The sequence below is a fragment of the Fukomys damarensis genome, unplaced genomic scaffold (genome assembly GCF_012274545.1).
Source record: "Fukomys damarensis isolate Sample0158 unplaced genomic scaffold, DMR_v1.0_HiC HiC_scaffold_21, whole genome shotgun sequence".
NCBI lineage: Eukaryota > Metazoa > Chordata > Mammalia > Rodentia > Bathyergidae > Fukomys > Fukomys damarensis.
Window position 1 is genome coordinate 39,395,740 of NW_022900933.1, and position 22,121 is coordinate 39,417,860.

Here is a 22,121-nt window from a genome sequence, read left to right on the forward strand (position 1 = left end):
GAGAAACTAATCACAGCATGAGTCCAAAATAGCCTTGTTTACTTGGCACCATGACAGGCCTGCCCCATTCGGGAGGGCACAAGCTATGGAGCCTGGAGTGGTGGCATATTGTCTGCCTTCACAGCCTCAGCCCACCACGAATGGGGACAGAGTGTGTTACATTTTCTGAGTGTAGCCAGACTACAGACAAAAGGCATTTCCAGCAATGCCCACACAGGTTAATTATTGTAGTAATTGTTTAGGTTGTCTCAGAATGGCCTTTTTGAAGCTGTTCAGAGAGAGAAATGAAGGATGGAAGAAAGGAGAAAAGACAATATTTTTGGAGCGAAATCAACATCATGTGAACTGGTCAGAAGGACACTCAGCACAAGAACAAGGATGCCAAGCACATGCAGACAGGGGATAATTATGGATGCTAAGCATCTCAATGAAAATAGGCTGGGCATATGGCCCTTTCCTGACTTCATGTCACTTTTCTTTGCTCCTTCAGGATCCAGAGAAAGCAGCATGACTTGGCACTTGGCCTCAGCATCCTGATCTTTGGGAATAAATGAAGTACACTCCAAAGTCCAGAAGAGTATGCCTTCACGTTCCACTGGAGACGCGCTTACTGTCGAAGGTCTTGTGGAAACCCAGGAAGGGCTCAGGTGCAAGAGGTGCACACCAAGGCCTGAGAGTCCAGCTCTTCAATCACTTTTTGAGCACTGTCCTAGGATGGAGTGGAAGTGGAGACATTGAGATAAATGGTCCATGATTCCTGCCCGCAAGACAATCATAGGTTCATGAAGAGAGAATCATAAAGAGTGACTTATTTCCTCTCATTCACCTAGCAATCTCTGTAGGAGACACAATTACCACAGCTGCTTTTATAGATGATATAACTATGGATAGGATTTTGGTCACCTCCCTGCACTGGGGTCAGGAACTAGAGGAGGCAATGTGGACTTAGGCACCTTCCAGTACTGGGCTAAAGTGGTCATCTTAGCAGAATGGGGAAAAAAAACAGGGGCCGGGGAGCAGTCCAGGAGGATGCAGGAGAGGACAAAGAAACATTTCTGGAAGTGTGAGACAGTGTCCTTGGAACCAAGAAGGGAGTGACTCCAACAAGGAGAACCAGGAGAGATCTGGTGGGCGGAGTTTTAAAACTGAAGAGGGTTGGAAAGAGAGCACAGCAAGAGGCATGGGCAGAGAGGTGACCCCAGGGTCAGGGTGGTAAGGGAACAGGGGTTCTATGCAATATGTAAGGAGCAGGGACAGACTAAGAAGCCAGATTTGTCTGGTTGCTGGCCTCTGAGAGGGGTGACATGATCCAGCCAATGATGTGGGTGGTAGCCAACAACAGCAGAATTAATCCAAGAAGGGAATCAGGTCACTGGAGATCTGAGGTCATATGAAAAACCTCTGATGCTCTAACTCTTCCACATCAGAAGTAAGATGACCAAACGCTGAGGAAGGAAGCCAGAGAAAGGCATATGTTCTACCCAAGCAGTCAGTGGTGGAAAGATGTGGGAGGAGAGGCCATACCTCTCAGAGGTCACCAAGGGTTAAATCAGGAAAGCCATGGGTGTGTCCCCAAGGGCAGTGGACAGGCAGATCAGAGAGGCTGTCTGGAACAAGGACCCTGTGTAGTGCAGGTCTCTTCTTCTGCCTACTGTCCTTCATTCGTAATGCAGTGAGTGGCTCCAGGGACTGAAAGTCTCAGAGAAGGGCCTTTTCAGGAGTCTAGTGGAAAGCGCAAAGGGAAAGATAGGAGGGGTGGCTTATGCCTTTGCCATGTGGGTAAGTAAACTAACAGTACCACAATTTGCACATGGCATCGTCTTGGGTGAAATCCAACTACAAAACTGTAGGTTTAGTATGACTGCATTTGTGTCAATGAAAAAACACTCACATATATATATATATGCATAGAAAACTGAAGAGACATACACAAAACTTGAACACTGATGTTCCTTAGGAGGTAGGATTATGGCATTTTTAAACTTTCTTTTCTCTTGTTTACCTGTTCTTGCTAAAAGCCATGCAATATTTTTCTTTTGGAATGAGTTCAGTTTTGAGAAAAGGAGAAAAGCACACAACCATAACAAGTCCTTCACATTCATATCCAGAGCTTACTCAAACAGCAGCTTGCGAACAGTGTCACTGTGCTGGCTAGTGTCATGGCAATGGAATAAAGAGCCCAAAGGAGATGACAACATGACATTATCCAAACAGGAGCAACAGTGGGGGAGGGAGAAAACGCAGTCAGTTTTTCGTCCTGCCAGGACCACCACAAAATCTGAAAACTAGCTGCCAAGCTTTCTCCACCTACCCCACACTCATAGTCCAATCCCTACCCATCAGCAGACGCGACCCTTTGTGGCCTAAGCCTCAGGGCCTTTGTGCCAGTGGGTCCTTAGTTGTCATGCTGTCTCCTAATCTCAGATGATCAACTCCTTCGCCAGACACCAGTTCAAGTTCTATCTCCTTAGAAACCATCGCTGATCACTATAGCTACCTAACCAGGCCCTCTCCAGTGTCCTATCCAATTCTGCCCACAGAACGCTGTGCAACACCGAAAATGTTCTGTATCTACTCTGGTAGTCACTGCCACACACTGGAAAAATGGTGGTGTTGCTGAGAATTGAATTTTATATTTTACTGAGTTTTAAGCAATTTAAATGAAAGCGTTGCTAGTGGCTGTTGTATTAAGAGGTATGAGTTGACTCACTACCCACTTTTTTTGGTAGTATATCACTCTGAAACAATTTCACTCATCCATTGTTTGCAAACTCATTGTCTTTCTTCCCCTATTAGAAGTAGGTTCTGCTATGCCAATGTTTTCAAGAGTTCTGCCTAACTTATCTTCCAGCAAGTTTAGTTTTTCTGTTTTAATATTTAGATCTTTAATCCACTTGGATTTTAATTTAGTGCATGGTGAAAGTTAAGGGTCTAGTTTTAATCTTTGGCATGTTGAGATCCAGTTTTTCCAAAACCATTTATTAAAGAGGCCATCCTTCCTCCAGTGGGAATGGTCAGCTCCTTTGTCAAAGATGAGGTAGCTGAGTACATCTGGAGTTGTTTCTGTGTCTTCCAATCTGTTCCACTGATCTTCAGGTCTGTTTCTTTGCCAGTACCATGCTGTTTTTATCACAGTGGCTTTGTAGTATAGTTTCAAATTGGGAATTGTTATACCCTCCGCCATGTGTCTGTTGCCTAGGGTGGCTTTTGCTATTCTAAGTCTCTTATGGTTCCAAATGAATATTTGGATTCTTTTTTCTAGTTCTGTGAGATATAGTGTTGGAATTTCAATTGGTATTGCATTGAATCTGTATAGCAGTTTTGGTAGTATGGCCATTTTCACTATGTTGATTCTTCCTACCCAGGAGCAGGGGATATCTTTCCATTTTCTTATATCCTCTTCGATCTCTTTTTTTCAGAGTGCTGTAGTTTTCAATGTAGAGGTCTTTTGCTTCTTTTATTAGATTGATTTCTAGATACTTCATTTTTTGGATGCTATTGTGAAAGGAATTGTTTCCCTAATTTCTACTCAGTGAGTCTGTTATTTGTGTACAAGAAGGAAAAGACTTTATGAACAAATCCTCAGTAGCATGGGAACTAGCAGAAAGAATCAACAACTGGGATGTCATCTTATTAAAAAGCTTCTGCACTGCAAAAGAAACCATCAACAGAACTAAGAGACAACCTACAAGGTGGGAAAAAATTTTTTACCAGCTGCTCCTCAGACAAATGACTATATCTAGAATATATAAAGAACTCAAAACAATCAGCCCCCCCAAATATAAAGACCTGATTCAAAAATGGGCATCTGAAATGAATAGACATTTCTCAGACAAACAAGTAAAAGCAGTAAGTAAATATATGAAAAAATGTTCCACATCACTGGTATTCGAGAGATGCAGATGAAAACAACACTGAGATTCCACCTCACCCCACAAAGAATGGCTGCTATCAAGAAATCAACCAATAACAAATGTTGGCGGGGTTGTGGGGAGAAAGGAACCCTTCCCCATTGTTGGTGGGAGTGCAGACTGGTTCAACCACTATGGAAATCAACATGGAGATACCTCAAAGAGCTGGGACTAGAGGTTCCATTTGACCCAGCCATCCCTCTGCTGGGTATCTTTCCAAAAGAATTAAAGGAATCATACCACAGTGATATATGCACACCCATGTTTATAGAGACACAGTTTGTAACAGCTAAATCTTGGAAACAGCCCATTTGCCCATCAGTTGGAAATTGGATAAAGAAGATGTGGTTTTTCTATAAAATGGAATACTACTCAGCCGTAAAGAATGAGAAATTAGATTCATTCATAGGAAAGTGGATACATATTGAGGATATACTCCTAAGTGAAATAAATAAGTCACACATGAGTAAATACCAAATAGTTTCTCAGGTATGAAAAGCTATAATAGTACATAAGATCCTAATGAGATAATTAATCATGTGAAATGGGAAGAAAAGGGCTAAAGGTGTAGGGAAAGTGGGAAGGGTAGGGGAAAGGTAATAAGGGAAAAGAAAAAAAAAGTGAGAAAATGAAAAGATGGAAATAAAGTGTTTGTAAATGGGGAGAGGGGGAGGGGGTGAAGGGAGGGCAAGGACAAGGGGAAAAAATGAGAACCAAGACCTGTCATGTAAAGGTACAAGATCCCAATAATGAATGTAATTGTACTGTATACCTAAAATGTACCAATAAACTCAATTAAAAAAAAGAAGTAGGTTCTGTATGGTGAAGGGGTCATCTGGCTTTGTGGGGGAGGGTTTGACTGTTTTACTACCATAGTTCCAACTTCAAAAACACAACAGGAGTCTAATAAATGATGAATGACTACTAGGAGGGAAGGTGAATTTCACAGGTCTTTGGTGTGGTTAGATCATGTACCATGTATCTGTTACCAAATATGTTGTGTAACAAAACACCCCAAACTCAGTGACCAAAAAGAAGCATTTAATCTCCTGGCATACAAGTTGTCTGAGGGTAACCTGATGGTCAGCCGGTCCCAGCTGGGCAAATCTGCAGCTGCCAGGTGGTGGTGCAGGTAGGACATGCAGATCTGTGCCTAGCAGGCCTGGCATGTTCTCCCCAGTGCAAGTACAGGAGGCAGAGAGAAGCCCTCATGGCCCTTTGGTATATAGCCATGGGGCTGAAATGCCATCCCTTCAGCCTCATTCTGCTGGCCCGGGCACATCCACTGCTGAAGCCAATTGTGATTGGCAGGGCCCTGACAATCACAGGGTCAAGGGCATGGACTCAAGGAATGGTGAAGAACGAGGACCTGCTACACTTTCAGGCTTCCAGGATGGAAATCCATTCTGACCAGATAAGAAATTGATAGTTCTCTGTCATGACACACAGACAACAGGATCCTGGGAAGGCCATGGGCAGGGGCTACCACAAGGCCTGGCCACCAGGACAGGTCGCAGGGCAGGTGTCAATGTGAGTGGCTCCAGGACCCTCTGCTACCAAGACTACTTCCAGCATGCATGGGGTTTTGTTCTGTCCCTCTGCCTGCAAGCTTCCTGCCTCTCAACCCCACACAGCGGCATCTACCTTTGTCCCTCAGAACTTGGGCTTCATGTGGCCACCACAACCTCTCTCTCCCCCATACTTTCAAGCTCTCCTGCATGCTCCTTTGGCTTTCTGACTCTTTCTCTCCTGATCTCTCATTTCCAACAGACTCATGTACCTTTTGGCATTGGGACCCATTCTAAATTACTGCCCAGAACACCATTAGCTCCCTTACACAGTATTCCTCATTATCTGTGGCTTTACTTTCCATGGTTCCAGTTGACTGTGGTCAATTGGGGTCTGCAGATATTAAATGGAAAATTCCAGAAATAATTCAGAAGTTTTAATCCATCAAAACTAGGGTACTGAAATGTTGCTCTGCCCAGCTCTGCCCATCTGGGTGTGAATTGTCTCCTGGTCTGGCACAAGATAAGCCTCCACTAGTTGCTTGGCAGCCATGGTTATCAGGTCACCATGGTGGCACTGCAATGTGTGTATCAGATTCAGTACCATCTAAGGGCTCAGGCATCAACAGGGGCCTTGGAACATATCACCTGCAAAGGGCTTGGGGCAGGAGCTTTTTATGAGCTTCACTACCTCTGGGCCACCACTGTGGCTACTACAATGTGGCATGCAACATACCAAGGGAGAGGCAGACATACCAAGTATTCATAGGTCTGCAAAGCAAAAGCAGTGTCTTTGTGGGGAATGAAAGAAGTTGGATTTAAGAGGCCCAGAAAATGGCAGGGTAGGGCACTGCATATCTGTTGTACTTTTAATTGTCTTGCTTTGCTTCTTCCTTCGGGGGACTGTTCCTCCTTTAATTCCTTGTAACCCAAACACAGTTCCTGTGCTCTCCTTCCCCAGGCTGGAACCCCTAGAGCAGAGCTGCAGAGCTGAACCCTGCAGAGCACCTGCAAGACTTCCTGGACTCACTGCTGTGCCAAACCTGCTCTGACTTCCCAGAGCCTGGTGGTTTGTACTCCTGAGCATCTCCATTGTGTGTTGTATATGTGATGGGGGTGGTTCCTGTTACTGGGAACCAAAGAACCCTAAGCAATAAAGGCACAGGCTTGGGACAGAGCTAAGATAGGAAAGATATAAGGATGGGGTAATGTTTTAAACTCTCATATTTCCTATCTTTCTGTGAACCAGCTATGGAATCTTCTTGTGCATCAGGTTTGCATTATGGCTACTTAGGTAGGAAAGAAATGTACTGAGGGAAAGGGTTACCCGAAGAAAACTCTCTTTTACTTCCTAACTTTGACTCAGGCCTGTGTTCAGATCACCAGGTAAAAAGCTGAGGGTGTTATATGTCTTCAAATGCAACACCCTGAGAAAGACACAAGAATGGATAACCTCACCCCAATCCAAGAGAACATCAGACAACAAAAATGAAGAATGCTCTTTAAGGGGTTGGTGGGTATGTTTAACAATGTCAGTATCACAGCTGGGTATGATAGCACAGCTTGTGATACCAGCACTTGCGAAGCTGAGGCAGGAGGATTTCCCACGAGTTCAAGGCCAGCCTGAAATATATAGTGAGATCCAGTCTTGGAAAGTACAAACTCTGGTTCACAGGGAGAAAGGGCTATAATATAAGCAACTTACTCCCAAAAGGCTCAGAAAAGGCTGTGGCTGAGGCTCAGGGGTGAAGCACCTGCCTTATATGTGTGAGGCCCTGGATTCAATCCCTAGCACTACAAAGAAAACAAAAAGAGAGAAAGAAAAAGAAAATAAAAGATTCAGAAAAAAATTATGAGATCAAGAACTAGAGGTGGAGCTCAGTGGTGAGCACTTGCCTAACACACAGGTGGCCCTGAGTTCTGTCCCCAACATGGCAAAGCAATAAAATAGAACAACCACAGGAACTCAGCCCTGCAAACACTAAACACAGCACAGGCAGCAAAGCAGCAGGACCTGTACTCATGTAAGACCCTCACACTGGTTCTCTAGTCGTCCCATAAAATGATGGCTTCCAGAGCCCATGGACACTCCTGCCTAGGAATTTCCATGCAAAAGGACCCATCAGCTATAAACTCACTTACTATGATTAAAACTTATAGCTTGGTACAGTCTATATTACATATCTGAAATGGTAGCATTTAAAGAAAAATTAACAGCAATCATCCTCAAACTCCTTCTAAAAACTGAAGAGGAGAGAACACTCTAATCTCATTCTGTAAGGTAAATATGACACCAAAGTCAGAAAAATACCCCTGTAGACAAATATTCCTGAAAAATGCCATTACAACAAAGCTCAACTAAATACTATCAGATAGAATTCAACAGAACATTAGAAAGATTAGATACCCTAATCAAGGTAGGTTTATTCCTGGAATGTAAGGGTATTTCCATGCACAAAAATCAATCAGTATAGTACACTACATTATCAAAATGATGGGGATCATCTCATTTGATGCAGGAAAAAGTACTTAACAAAGTATTCAACGTACTTTTGTGATTAAAAACTCTCAACAAACTTGTAGTAGAAGGAAATTATGCCAATATAATAACTTTAAGTAGGAAAAAAATTATTGAAAGATAGCTTCTGTCTAAAAGAGACAGAAGGGGGACCAAAAAGTAGGTTGCCCAATAACATTTACATATTAAAGCCAAAAGCTAATATTATACTCAGTAGGAAAACACTGAAAGATTTTCCCCTAAAATTTGAAACAAGACAAAAATGCTCATTTTTGACACTTTTATTCAACACAGTATTGGAAGTCATAGCCAGAGCAATTCCAGAAGTTAAATAAATGTAACTAAAGTGGAAAGGAAGAAATAAAATTATCTCTAGACATAAGAAATATTTTAAATGTGAAAAGCACTACAGATTACAATTTTTTTGTCAGCTTTCCCATTGCTAGAACAAAATACCTGACACCCACAGCTTAAAGGAGGAGAGGTTTATTTTGGCGCATAGATTCAGAGGATTCGGTCCATGGTTGGCTGGCTAAAAGGTACAAACATCATGAGAAGGGAAAATTGACATCATCAGAGGAAAGCTGCTCAGTTTATGGTGGTCAAAAGCAATGAGAAAGACAAGGAAAGAGCTGGAGAAAGAGAAAGGAGTAAGGGACAAGAAAACACCCTTCCAGGTCACACCCCCAGGTACCCACCTCCTCCAACTAGGCCCTATTTCTTTTCTTTTTTTTTTTTTTTTTGCAGGGACAAGAAAACACCCTTCCAGGTCACACCCCCAGGTACCCACCTCCTCCAACTAGGCCCTATTTCTTTTCTTTTTTTTTTTTTTGCAAAATTGTACTAACTGTATTCTATTTTCTGTATAACTTTAAGTATGTAAAAGTTTAGTTCCACAGGCCTCAGAAAATTGGTAAAAGTCACAGGACTATTTCTCTTCCCATAAAAAAAAAGGTTGCATAATTTGATAAGTGTGTCCTAGTGGATTAAACTGCAACATTAGCAATGTTGAACAAGATTCTTCTACAAATCAAGACCTAGAACCTGCCTGCCATGATACATTTAGTCCTCAATTCAGGTGCCTACACAGAAGCCCTAAACTGTTAAACGTGACAGGCAAAGCAAGGCAGTAAAGAAAGGTGACAGGCACCTAGCAGGAGGAGGAAGAGCGCTGAATTCCTTGGGATAGTATGTTTTCTCTTTTGTTCTTTGTTTAGTCATTTGCATAGGAGGATGGTGGGCAGGGATTGCACAGAAAGAAATGGTCCAAGACTCCTTGGACTGCCCTGGATGAAGGGCACTGCTACTATAGCTAGTTCCAACTACCTCACAGTTGATCAAACCCAGACAGAATGCAGAATGAAGCAGTGCTTGTAGGAAACAAGTCTGCTTGGAAGGCCAGATGGTCAAGCTTCAACCTTTGGTCCAGTATGACCTTTGCCTCACTTGTTAACAGTGAAAAATTAGTTTGTTAGAACCACCTGGAATCACACCCATTTCTACTACCTTCATGTTCATTGTTAGAAAAAAGTAGGTGTGCACATTCTGATGTTAATTTCTGGGACAGTTTTACTCTTCTCACAGGACTTTCTGTTGGTAGAGTGACCCCCAAGTGCTGAAAGCTAGAATGCACCAACCAGTTCAGGTATGCAATCCTTGGGGGTGGGCTTATGGTGTAGCTGCACTGATATGGAGAAGAGACAGGTTCCTGCAAATTAACTGACCTGCAACCCCACCCCAACTCTCAGCCTGAGGTATATTTCAGTGAAGGTAGGTGACTGGGCTTCTCACAGAAGAGATACAGTTAAACAGCAGAAAGGCAGAGGAAATCTAGAGAAGAGCCATCTTAATACAGATTTATCCCATGGTGTGAAGGAAGAAGGCAAAGAACTCACCAGCACTTTGCTTCTCTGGCAATTTCTGACACTGTGGTAACCAACTTCTGCCTGTTCCATAGGGTCTTGAACTGCTCAGGGAGTTAGAAATCATTGAAAACACTGTCTTCTATAGCAATGAGGAAGTTCATCTCAGAAAAGTTGGCACTGACTACTTCCAATCCAAGGAATTCTTGTTTAGGTAAACTAGCAGCCAACATTTTGTTAAAGGAAATAGTTGGCACTTTACTTGAATTTTGATGTTTCTACTATTGATTATCTCCACAATACCTGCCACATCATCTAATACCAGACCAAGTTTCTTTCTTTTTTTTTTGGTACTGCGCATTGAACTCAGGACCTTGCACTTGCAAGACGGGTGCGGCACCACTGAGCTAAATCGCGAGCCTCAGACCAAGTTTCTTACAGTTATCTACTATAATGAAGTTAATTTTGCCCTTATTTGAAGTATTCTGTTGACACACTTGAATATGTAAGCCACCTAGTTCAACTCCATGTCATCAACCACCAGGCTGGAAACATTCTCCCAGTTTCCCCTCTCCACTTCTTGCCCTCAGTTCAAGTAGAGCTGGGTCCTTCTTTGTGGCTAGTTTGGGGTTTGGCTCCACTACATACTCTGAGCCTTTAAGGCAGGACTCTCATGAGTCCTCATGTTATCAGACACATGCTTCAGGGCACGTGATGCTCTCCTCTTGATTAGTCTATACACACAGTGCTGAGCAGGAAGCACTTCATCAGTGCCTGAATGGGTAGCACTTGGGGGAGATGAGCCTGGTGGAGAGAGAGGAAAACCGGATCCAGCAGAGGTCATGTCAGTCCACTCAGGTCCTTTGCCACAGGCCCCATTCAAGCTTGAATATTCAATCTTCTTTGTGACTTGCAACTCCTTTGACTTCACAGAGTCTATTACCTTGATGACATCTCCTGAAAATGCTTTTCTGCCAGCCTTTAGTACCATGATGGCTTCCATGGTCTGAGCATGAGCTCATCTAAATCTTCCTCTGGAGCCAGGAATGACCAATCTCTGCATTTACTCCATGCTCACATTGTTAAACTGTGCCTTTTGCTAGTGTGTGCATTTCTCTTCCACTTCTCACTGCCCACTTTTTAGCAGTCCACTCAGCATCCCCCTGATCCAGTTGCCTTCTGAAAGCCCCACCTCCCAACATGAGACTTCTGGGGCACATTTGAGATCTACACCATAACACAAGGTGTTAGAACAAACCAAGTTCAACAAAGTTAAAGCTAGCAAATATCAACATACAAAAACACGTCATTCCTTACACCACTAACAATGAACAATCCAAAATGGACATCAAGGAAACAATTCCATTTGTAATAGCATCAAAAAGAATAAAATACTTAGGAATAAATTCAACCAAGGAGGCAAAAGACTTGTACACTGGAAACTACAAAAATGCTACTAAAAATATTTAAGAGCATAATGAGTGGAAAGACATCCTGAATTCGTATATTGGGAGGGTTAATTGTGTTAAGATATCATTAATACTCAAAATGATTTAAAGATTTAATTGAAACTTTATCAAAATCGCAATGGCATTTTCCACTGATCCGTGGAAGATCAGTCCATCTTAAGTTTCTGATGGACTCTGAAGGACTGCCCAGTAACCACAACAATTTTGAAAAAGAAGAATAAAGTTGGAGGCCTCACACTTCCTGATTTCAAAACATTTTATGAAACTGCAAAAATCAAAGTAGTGTGACATTGGCACAAAGACACATATATGGAACAATAGAATAGAATGGACAGCATAGAAATAACCCTGGCATATACAGTCAAATGATTTTTGACAAGAATGCTAAGACCACATAACAGGGAAAGAACAGTTTCTTCAACAGTGTTGGGAAAATTAGATTTCTATATGCAAAAGAGTGAGTTTGGACCTTATCTTACACCATATACAAAAATTAACTCAAAATGAACTAGAGATCTAAAATATTAAGAGCTTAAAAACTATTCTTAAAAGAAATCATGAAGGAAAGGCTTCATGACATTGGACTTGGCAATGACTTCTTAGATATGACACAAAGCATGGGCAACAAAAGTAAAATCAGATGAAACATACATCAAAAAATAAAACCTCCGTGCCTCAAAGGCCAAAATAACAAAATGTAAAGGCCACCATAGAATGGGATAAAATATTTGTAAATCATACTTGGTATTATGGCTTGGACCCAGACACCACCACCCAAGCCTCATGTAGTCACAGTGTGATGCTGGATTCAGGGGTGTGTGGTTACTAAATCAGTCCACTGACTGGCTTGGAATAGTTCTGGGTGGATTAAGGGTGTCTCACCCTGGGTGTGAGCACTACCTGGCCTAAGGGTGGGTAGACTGGTTAAAATGTAAGGGATAGAAAGAGGGTCGCTGCTTGTCACTTGTAGCTTGCTGCAGGCTGCTTTCTGCCTGCCTTGCTTTGCCATGGGCTATTTACCCTCTGCAATGCCCCTCTGCCATGCCACCCTGCCTTGGAGCCAGCTGACTATGGACTGAAATGTCGACACGCTGTGAGCCAAAGAAATCTTTCCTCCTTTAACTTTAGATGTTGGGTATTTTGTCTCAGCACTGAGGAAAGTAACTAAGATAGATGGTACCTTGGTACCCACCACTTATTGATTCTGGGAGGTGTAGTAAGTACCAACTTGTTTTGGCTGTAAAGGGTAGTGGATCACAAGGTAATCCACACCAACAAGTTCTAGCTTTCAGCAAACAAATAAGTACCAGGACAAAAACTGTCACATCAAAATGCATCGAATGCCAAATCTGACAAGTTTTAAATAATTTGAGTAACAAAGTATGACTGCAACTGATAAGGAGTTAATATCCAGAAAATATGAAGAATTCTTATACCTTCACAAAAAATCCAAAATAACTCAATTTTTAAAAATAGGCAAAAGATGCCAGGCACAGTGACACATGCCTATAATCTTGATTACTCAGGAGACTGAGGCAGAAGAATAGAGGGTTTGAAGCCAGCATGGGCAATTTAGCAAGACTGCCCCCCACCCAAGGAAGCATATGAACACACATTTCTCCAAGAGGATATACTAATGGACAACAAGTATATGAAAAGATGTTCAGCATTACAAATCATTACAGAAATATAAATAAAACTATGAGGTAACCTCTTACAGCTAGCAAGACGGCTACTATCAAAACAAAAGAAAGTAAGCGTTGGTGAGGATGTGAAGAACTTACAACCTTTGTGCATTGTCAGTGGGATTGTCAAGTGATGCTGCTGCTATGGAAAGAGCAGGGTGGCTCCTCAAAAAATTAAAAGTAGAATTACAATATGGTCCAGCAATTTCACTTCTGGGTCTGCAGAGGAATTGAAAGCAGGGTCTCAGAGAGATATTTTCACATCCTTGTTCACAGCAACATTATTCACAACAGCCAAGAGACAGAAGCCAACCGAATGTCCATGGAGAGACAAATGAAGGAACAAACTGTGGTAGGTACATAGAGTAAATATCATTCATCTTAAAAAAAAAAAAGGAAATCTGACATGTGCTACAACATGGATGAACCTTACAGACAGTACAGAGTGAAACAAGCCAGTCACAAAAGGATGAATACTGTTATCGTCTTCACAACACTTATATGAGGTCACACAACTCTTCCTACTTGTATAAAGTCTATTGAGTACGCACAGTTACAGAGACAGAACAGAAAATGGTGGTTGCCAAGATGATGAAAAGAGTTCTGGAGATAACTGGTGGTAACAGTAACCATGGAAGTTTCCACTTGAATGTGGTGACCATGGTACCTGTGTGGGTTATATATTTGGCTGCTGGTGCAGGAACAAGGACATCTCTTCAGGATGCAGTGACCCAGAGGAGACCTCCACTGGCAGGGCACAACAACTCTATTTCCCAGACACATGGAGGCCTCTCTTTCCCCCACAGAAAGGTCAGGAAGAAGGCAACAGCATGTGGGCATGAAGGGCATTTCATTGACGGTAGAGCTCTCTCTGGATGGAGAATTTCCTCTGAAGCAAAGTTTATAGACACAAAACTGCCTTTCAGGTCACTGCTGTCTGTGATGCTCAGTGACCACAGGAGAGAGCAAGGAGAGTTGTATCATACCCATCTCACTGGAATGTAGACCATCCTACTGACTGCTGGGGCTGGAGAATCCTCTGGTGTGGGGATGCCCTGCATTGGAGGGGTTTATGTAGCATCCAGCTTCTACCCACTAGATGCCAGTACCACCCCACCCACCCACCTGTGACAATCAAAAATGTCTCAGACATTGCCCAATGTCCCTTGGAGAGCAATGCTGCCCTTGTTTGAGAACTATTCATTTACAGGTTTGAGACCCCAACCCTAACCTGCCCCACACAATCCCAAGCCTGCTAACTCCAAACCTCCCATTCCACCACACAGCACCTAACGTCCCTGGGGTACACATTCCCTGCCCTAGGGGGCTCCCAGGCCCTGGCTCAGTGCTTGCTGAGGATAGGGTGGTTGCTGGTGGGAGGGGAGAGGAGGGAGGATGAGTGGTTTGCTCTGCACACAGTTCTGACAGGGCTTCTGCCCCACTTTGGACCCTGGTTTAGGGTTAGGCCAGGAATGGGAACAGCACCTGTGGCCATCAGCCCTGCTCACTCCGCTTCCTCTCACCCATTCACCTCCATGCACAGACCTTTCATGAAATTCTGGCCAGTCAACCCCTTTTGATGGTGCCATCTATTTCCTGCCTATTAAAACCAAACTTAGGACAAGAACTGAAGGCCAGCACTGTATCACGTCATGGCTGCTCACACAGCCTTCCCCTCCAGCCAGGTTTCTGCTGCCCACTGATGGGGCCTACTCTCTCTGCAGGCTCCTGATCTGGGGCTGTAATGCTCTTGAGGTATTGTCTCTCCACCTAGGGTTGTTTCTGTCCTCTCTTGTCTCCTCTGCTGGATTTGGGGATTTGGGAGGGGTGAGAAGAAAGGGATTGTATTTCACTCTATTTGTCTGAAAATGAATTATTTTTGTGTTCTTTCCCATTACAATACAAAATTTTATTAAAGTAGTTTTCAGTACAATCCACAAAACTTACAGAAGTTCACGGGGTTCTCCCTCCTGGTTTTCCTGGCTCTCAGGCAGCTCTGGGTGGTAACTGTACCCAGCTGGGGCTGCCAGAGCCACAGCAGGTGTCACAGCTCTTCAAGCACCAAGTATGAGATTTGCTGGCCTGACAGAGCCCTCTGGGGGGTCCCTGAGCCTCCAAGAGTAATTCTGGGGTTTTTCCTTGGATTCTCAGAACTGAATGGCACCTCATGTCAAACTGTTGTCTACCTGGGGGTGTGGCCAGGCTGCCACCTGGGGCTCACAGGTGACTGGGCACTCAGGTCACCGGCCTTCGAGCTCTCTTCAGAAGGTATCACTTTTTGTGACCTGTGATGGGACTGCCTGAGGAATGTAGAGTCCCCCAGAATTCCATAAAGAATGACAGAATCAGAACATCATCCCTAATTGTAGCCTCTAATAAAATATTTAATGATAAGATTTAAAATGGTGGAGTAAAGACCAGCAGCAAAATACAGCTTCTCTCAGACCTGGAATCAAGATACCTGTAAAACAATAACTTAATGAAGAAAAAAAGTAGCAGAGCTCTGGGAAACAAGGAAAAGCCAACAGGAAAACTAGAAACTATGGAGAAACTGAAGACGACACAAAGAATGAAGCAGTCTGGAATACTAACCCCAGCTCCAGGCAGGAGGTCTTGCTCCGCAGACACAAGAGGTTCTGGGGACCTAGTTCCACAAGAAGATTGTACAATAAGAAGACCCTAAATGTTCTGTAGAATAGGTTGAAAGGGGTATAAACTCCAAATCATAGCCAGACCCAAGGACACATCACAGGGAGGCAGAATTTAACTAAAGAGACCTCCATAGTAGAGCCAGAATTTCTCTACCCTAACTGGTCTTCAACCCACAGCACAAAAATGATAAAAACATGAGAACTCAAGATGGCAAGATACCCCTCAAAACCCTAACTCCCCAAAAGCTGATCTTATGAGCACTGAAGTAGAGGATGATATCGGCAAAGAAATCAAAACACAGTCAAATGTTTGAAGTTATAAAAGAAGAAACATAGAAGTTCTGGGTGTGGTGGCTCACCCCTGCAATCCCAGCATGCGGGAGGCTGAGGCAGAAGGATCACCACATGTTCAAGGACAGCCTGAATTATATATAGCAAGTCCATGTCTCAGGAAAAAAAGAGAAGAAAAAAAATATTAAAAATGCATATGATATTTAAGTAGCTCAGAGGATTTCATTAAACAGATAAAGGATTTTACCAATAAAATGTCCAATGAGCCTAAAGAAGAAACAAACAATGAACTAGTTGAGTTTAAAGCAAGATAATACAATACATGATGACTACTTTGGAAAAAAATTAGAAAGTATGAATAGCAAGCAAGCAGATACAGATAATACAAAAAATTTAAAGGAAAGCATGGGTAGCAGACCTGACCAATGTGAGGACTGAGTGTCAGAAATAGAAGACAAGGTAGAGGTAGTGGGTCATAAACTCAGTACCTAAAAACAAGACACCATGCAAGCTGGTGCTAGCACCAACAGCTGCTAGACGACTCAAAAAAAATCTATAAATTATAGGAATAAAGGAAAAATTAGAAGATGACTCAAAAGTATAAAAATTTATTCACTGAAATCTTAGCAGAAAATTTTCCAAATCTAAGGAAAAAAATGCAACATTCAAATATGGGAGACATATAGAACCCTAAATAACCATAACTAGAAAAGAACCTCTCCATGACATATCGTAATCAAAATTCCAGAAATGTGAAATTTAGAAAAGGAGAGAATACTAAGAGCTATTGGAGAAAACAAGTAACCTATAAAGGCAAAACCATCAGAATAACTGGATTTCTCAGCACAACCCTAAAGGCCAGGAGAAACTATAGCAACGTTTTTTAAGCCCTAAAAGAAAACAATTTTTTCCAATTTTTACATCCTGCAAAATTAGCCTTCAAAAATGACAGAGAAGTAAAGACTTTCCATAGAAAAGAAACCCTCAAGAGATACATACATGACCACAAAATCAGTATTGGTATTGAAAAAAATACTCAAGGCAATCTATGATACTGTAGTTAGTTGAGTGTGTCAACGTGAATAAAAAATGCCCAACTAAATTGGATCAGCTTAGTTCTGAGTGCAGCTGAGGGGATTTGCTGAAGACAGAAGACTCCTAGGGTAACTTGCCACCTGAGTGGTATAAAGAGGAAATGAAGAAGGAAGGCTTGCTTCTGTTTCTTCGGAGGAGCGCCAGTCTTCACCTTCACCTTGGACATTGTCTCTCAACTTTCAGCACAGACCCTTCGGCCTTCTGATACAGACTCTTACAGAACAGCACACTGTGCTCCAGCCTCAGACTGGATCCTTTGGTCTCCAGGGCACAGACAGACCCTCTGTACTCTTCCATACCTGACTCTGCAGGCAGCCACTGTAAGTCAATCTTGTAAATTCTTATACATTCATATATCTTGGATCAAATCTGTTTCTCTAGTAAGCACTGACTGATACAGAATCCAAGACAGAGACAGGGAGGCCTTCAGCACCAAAAAGCCCAAAGGAAAGTATACATCCTATTGGGAGAGTACTTAAACAAAAGGAGAAAAATAAAGGAATCAGCATTGAAAAAATAATGTGACACTTTACAACAATAACTCTCAATGTCATTGGTCTCAACTGCTCAATCAAAAGGCACAGAATGGCTGACTGGATAAACCCCAAATGGAATGATATATTGCCTACAGGAGACATGCCTTATTCAAAAAAGTACACAGACTGAAGTGAAAGCATAGAAAATTATACTCCATTCACCTGGAGCCTAAAAACAGGGAATAACTACATTATTTTCAGACACTGATCTTCAAGCCAAAACTGATCAGAAGACAGAGATGACCACTGCACACTGATAAAGGCTACAATTCAACAGAAAGAGGTAACAGTTGTGAATATCCATGCACTGGATGTCAGTGTACCCAATTTCAAAAAAACAAAAACTACTAGACCTTGAAGAACAGAGAAACACTGATACAATCACAGTGGGGGACTTTAATAACCCACTCTCATAGTTAGACAAGTCAACTACACACATAAAAACACCAACAAAGAATATCAGAGTTGAACTACACAAATGAACAAAGGGACTTAATAGATACCCACAGACAACAACAACAGAGTACACAATTTTTTCGCAACAGCACATGGAATTTTTTCCAAAATAGATTATATTTTAGGCCAAAAAGCATATGTAAATAAATACAAAAGGATTAATACAATCTCCTCCATACTACTGGATCATAGCAAAATGAACCCAGAAATCAACAACAAAAGCCACAGAAACTACACAAACATAAGGAGATTAAGTAATGTGTTACTGAATAATCAATCGGTCACAGAAGAAATCAGAGAAGAATAGCAATGGAAGCACAATACACTAAAACCTATGAAACACAGTGAAAGCAATTCTAAGAGGGAAGGTTATGGCTGTAAATGCACACATAAAAAGAATAGAATGATCCAAAATAAATAACTTAATAATACATCTAAAAGTACCAGAAAGAGAACAATCTAAATCTGAAACTAATAAAAGGAAAGAAATTCTAGAGATCAGAGCAGAAATTAATGAGATTGACACTAAAACACAATACAAAAGGTCAATGAATCAAAGAGTTGCTTCTTGTAGGGGAAAAGAAAAAATATGATAAAAGGAAAAACATGGAAACAAAGTCTTTGTAAATAGGGAAGGGTGCAGGGGGTGAAGGGAGGGCAGGGGAATGGGGAAAAAAATAAGAGCCAAGATACATCATGTAAAGGTACAAGATCCCGATGATGAATGTAACTGTATTGTATACCTAAAACATACCAATAAACTTAAGGGAAAAAAAGAGTTGGTTCTTTGTAAGTATGGGAAACAGGCATAGTGATGCAAACCTGTAATCCCTGTACTGGAGAGGCTGGGGCAGGAGGATCAGATCACTGAAAGTTTAAATCCAGCCTGGACTATACAGTGAGACCCTGTCTTGAGAGAAAAAAAAAAAGTATGGGAAAAGAACCTGGGGATGGGAGAGATAGGAGGAAGGTGGGGAGAAGCAGAAATAAAAGGGATCAGGATGCACTACGTTTATGTGCCAATTCTCCAATGATGAATGTGTTTATGATGCACTGCAAAAATATACTAATAAAAATTGAGGGAAAAATCATTGTCTACTAGTTAGAGACTAATTCTACTGAGCACTCACTATGTTCCAGGCACTATATTCAGCACTATTTATATATGGATAATTTAAAGTGTTTCACTTAAATGTACTCCTAACTCTGCTATTGTAAATCTGCAGGCAATTTTGTGTGCTTGGGATGGAGACAAGTGTGTTAATAAAAGATCCAAATTGAACAAGACTGGTTGTAAGTGACATTTCTGTGGGAATGAATTGAATAGAGAGCGGGAGGTTGATGAGCTGGAGTTCCATTTTGTCTTAAGAAGTTCCCAAGCCTCCACTTGAGTAATTTAAACAGGTCCCGAGAGGTGAGAAGGCTCTGATCCGTGACATGGACAAGGGGGCCTTACAGACAAGCCTGAGGGAGACAAAGCCCAAAGAAAGGTGGCATAAGGTTAGGCTGGGATGCCAGCCAAACAAGAATAAATGGTACACTTGATTTCCTCCAACTAAGACCTAATCACTGCCTCCACGGAGCAGGCCTGAAAATCCAAGCACGCAAGCATGCTTAACTCCAGGAAGTCCGGGCTGGACAGAAAGAAAGCTAAGTCCACAGGAGAGGCAGCTTCCTTAGTCAAGGACACCAAAGCTGCAGCTTATCAGGCAGGGGCTTCCCACCAGCCACAGAGGTGAGCGACAGGGCCTGAGGCACTGCAGAAAACGGAAATAAGCTATGGGAAGGGTGGGGTGTGGTGCTTGAGTCTGGGGTGAGGGCCATCTTCTCTCCACCTTGCTGTTCTGTGCTACTTCTGCTCCCATCAGGACGTAGCAGGGCTCAGTCAACAAGTGGCTGGTGGGCCCTCCGGGATCCTCTCTGACCCTGAGAAAGCCCTTGGGGACAAAAGTGAAGCAATCCACTGTTTATCCACCTCTCTAAAAGCTGGGCATGGAAAAAGCAAGCCCTGAGGACTGGGGCCTTCTCAAAGTACCCCGGAAGAGTGGCACTTGAAGAAAGGGAGTTTTGTGTGACATGGGAGGTACTTTTGTGAATGTGGAAAGTGGGGCCATCCCTGAAGCAGTACTCGCTGGGTACACACTCACACACACAACTAGGAATACACACACAGCACGTGTTCACACACATGCACACCCATATGCTGTGTCCCCTCTCGATAGCCTACTCTCAATCCCTCCTTTAGAAAGCATGAGTCATGTCCATCTTTGGCACTCTGTTCAGGCCACAGCCCCCAGTACTCTTAGTGGTCAGTAACCATCTGCTAACACTGGTCATGGGATATCTTTCTCTAATGTGGGCAAATGAAGCCAGTTCAATGGCCAGCAAGATACACACATCAGGTGGCAGTGTTGAGTCAGACTTCTCTAGCACCCACGATTTCCAAGTATCAGTGGCAACCAGGCAGATGTATCTTGCTCCTTTGGATCCCCTCAAACACAAGCCAGACCAATAAACACCTCACCTGGCAAGCAGCTAGACCTCTATACTATATTTCTCATTGCCAGCTTGGATCTCTCTAACTATACTCTACAGATACAGCTCAAACTCAACATGTCCCAGACTGAAATACTGTGCTTCCTTGCAAACTTGCCTTCCATATGCATCCCATCCACATCATTCACCATGTTGCCCAAGCTGCAGACATGAGCACTACCTCTGGGTTCTGGCTCTTTTGCTGCCAAAGCTCATCCAACCCTAGACCTCTGCAGCCCTTCCTCCTTCCTGCCAAGGAGACAATGCACCAACACACACCTGCACTGGAACAATACCAAGTCACTCTGCCTTCAGCCTTCACCCCGACCCCAAGCCCCTTTTCCACTCTCTTGACACACACATTCTCTAAAGTGCAAGGGTGAGTGCATCACTCCTCAGCTTAAGATCCTTCAGGGTCCTGAACTGTATCTTAAAACAATTGTCAATTCCTTGGCAAACCAAAGTCTTAATATAGAGCCCTTACTCTTAAATCTCCTCTCTTGTCACAACAGAACATTCTACTCAGTGTTCTTTCATGCTTCCAGGCCTGGCCACCCTCACCAGACTTGCATCATGTCATGGCCTTTTGAGAGGGGTTTTCTTGTTTCCATCTAATTGTGTGAACTGCTTTCTTAAATCTCCTCTCTTGTCACAACAGAACATTCTACTCAGTGTTCTTTCATGCTTCCAGGCCTGGCCACCCCCACCAGACTTGCATCGTGTCATGGCCTTTTGAGAGGGGTTTTCTTGTTTCCATCTAATTGTGTGAACTGCTTTAGGCCAAGGATACTGCCTCACTCATTATGGAACCTCTGGAACTATACTTAGCACACCATGGGCAGTCAACAAATGTCTGGTGAATGGAAGAATGATGTGCAACACTGTATCGGACTGTGACACCAGGACGTGGTGGCACAGACTTACCTCAGAGAAGCCCCCCAGCCTCCTTCCAGGCCCAAACTACTCTTTTTTTTTTTGCTTTTTTGAGACAGGGTCTAACTATGTAGTTGAGACTGCCCTAGAACTTACTATGTAGCCCAGGCTGGTCTCAAACTCTCAGCGATCCTCCTGCCTCAGCCTCCCAAGTGCTGGGATTACAGGCGTGCGCCACCATGCCCGACAAGCTACTCCTTCTTGATACACATTTATACTTTGTTTCCTAATTGATTGCACGTTTTATTTTCAAATATTATCAAATTAGCTAAAGGTATCCACTCCCTCCCACCCCGCCATGTGGTGCATTTGTTTTGCATAAACTATTAATCCAGTTAAAAGACTAATCATAGGTTCTGCACAGATTGCTGTTGAAGGCTGCCCTGCTTACCTGCAGGCAGAACCCACTCTCGGTACCTCCCATAACAGCACTCACTTTATATCTTTCCTTTTGTTCTATCTTTCAGCTTTCTTGTAGCAGGACCGCAGAGCAAAACCAAAAGTGCATAACTCGGGGCTGAGAGAACCCAAGGATTTCAAGTGCCTAGCTAAGATGTAGCTCATTGATTATCAGGGTGCGTGCTCAATGCCCCTCACGCGTAGACTCCATGCCCTCCTGGTGTGTGACTCCCTAATGCGTTTCCGTAACCTCGGGTGTCTGTCACAGCCCT

General features: G+C 42.9%; 1 pseudogene; it reads right to left on the reverse strand.

Moving 5' to 3' along the window:
- Positions 1-9,499: 9,499 nt before the first annotated feature.
- On the reverse strand, positions 9,500-10,678 carry LOC117287131 (annotated as a pseudogene).
- Positions 10,679-22,121: the final 11,443 nt, after the last annotated feature.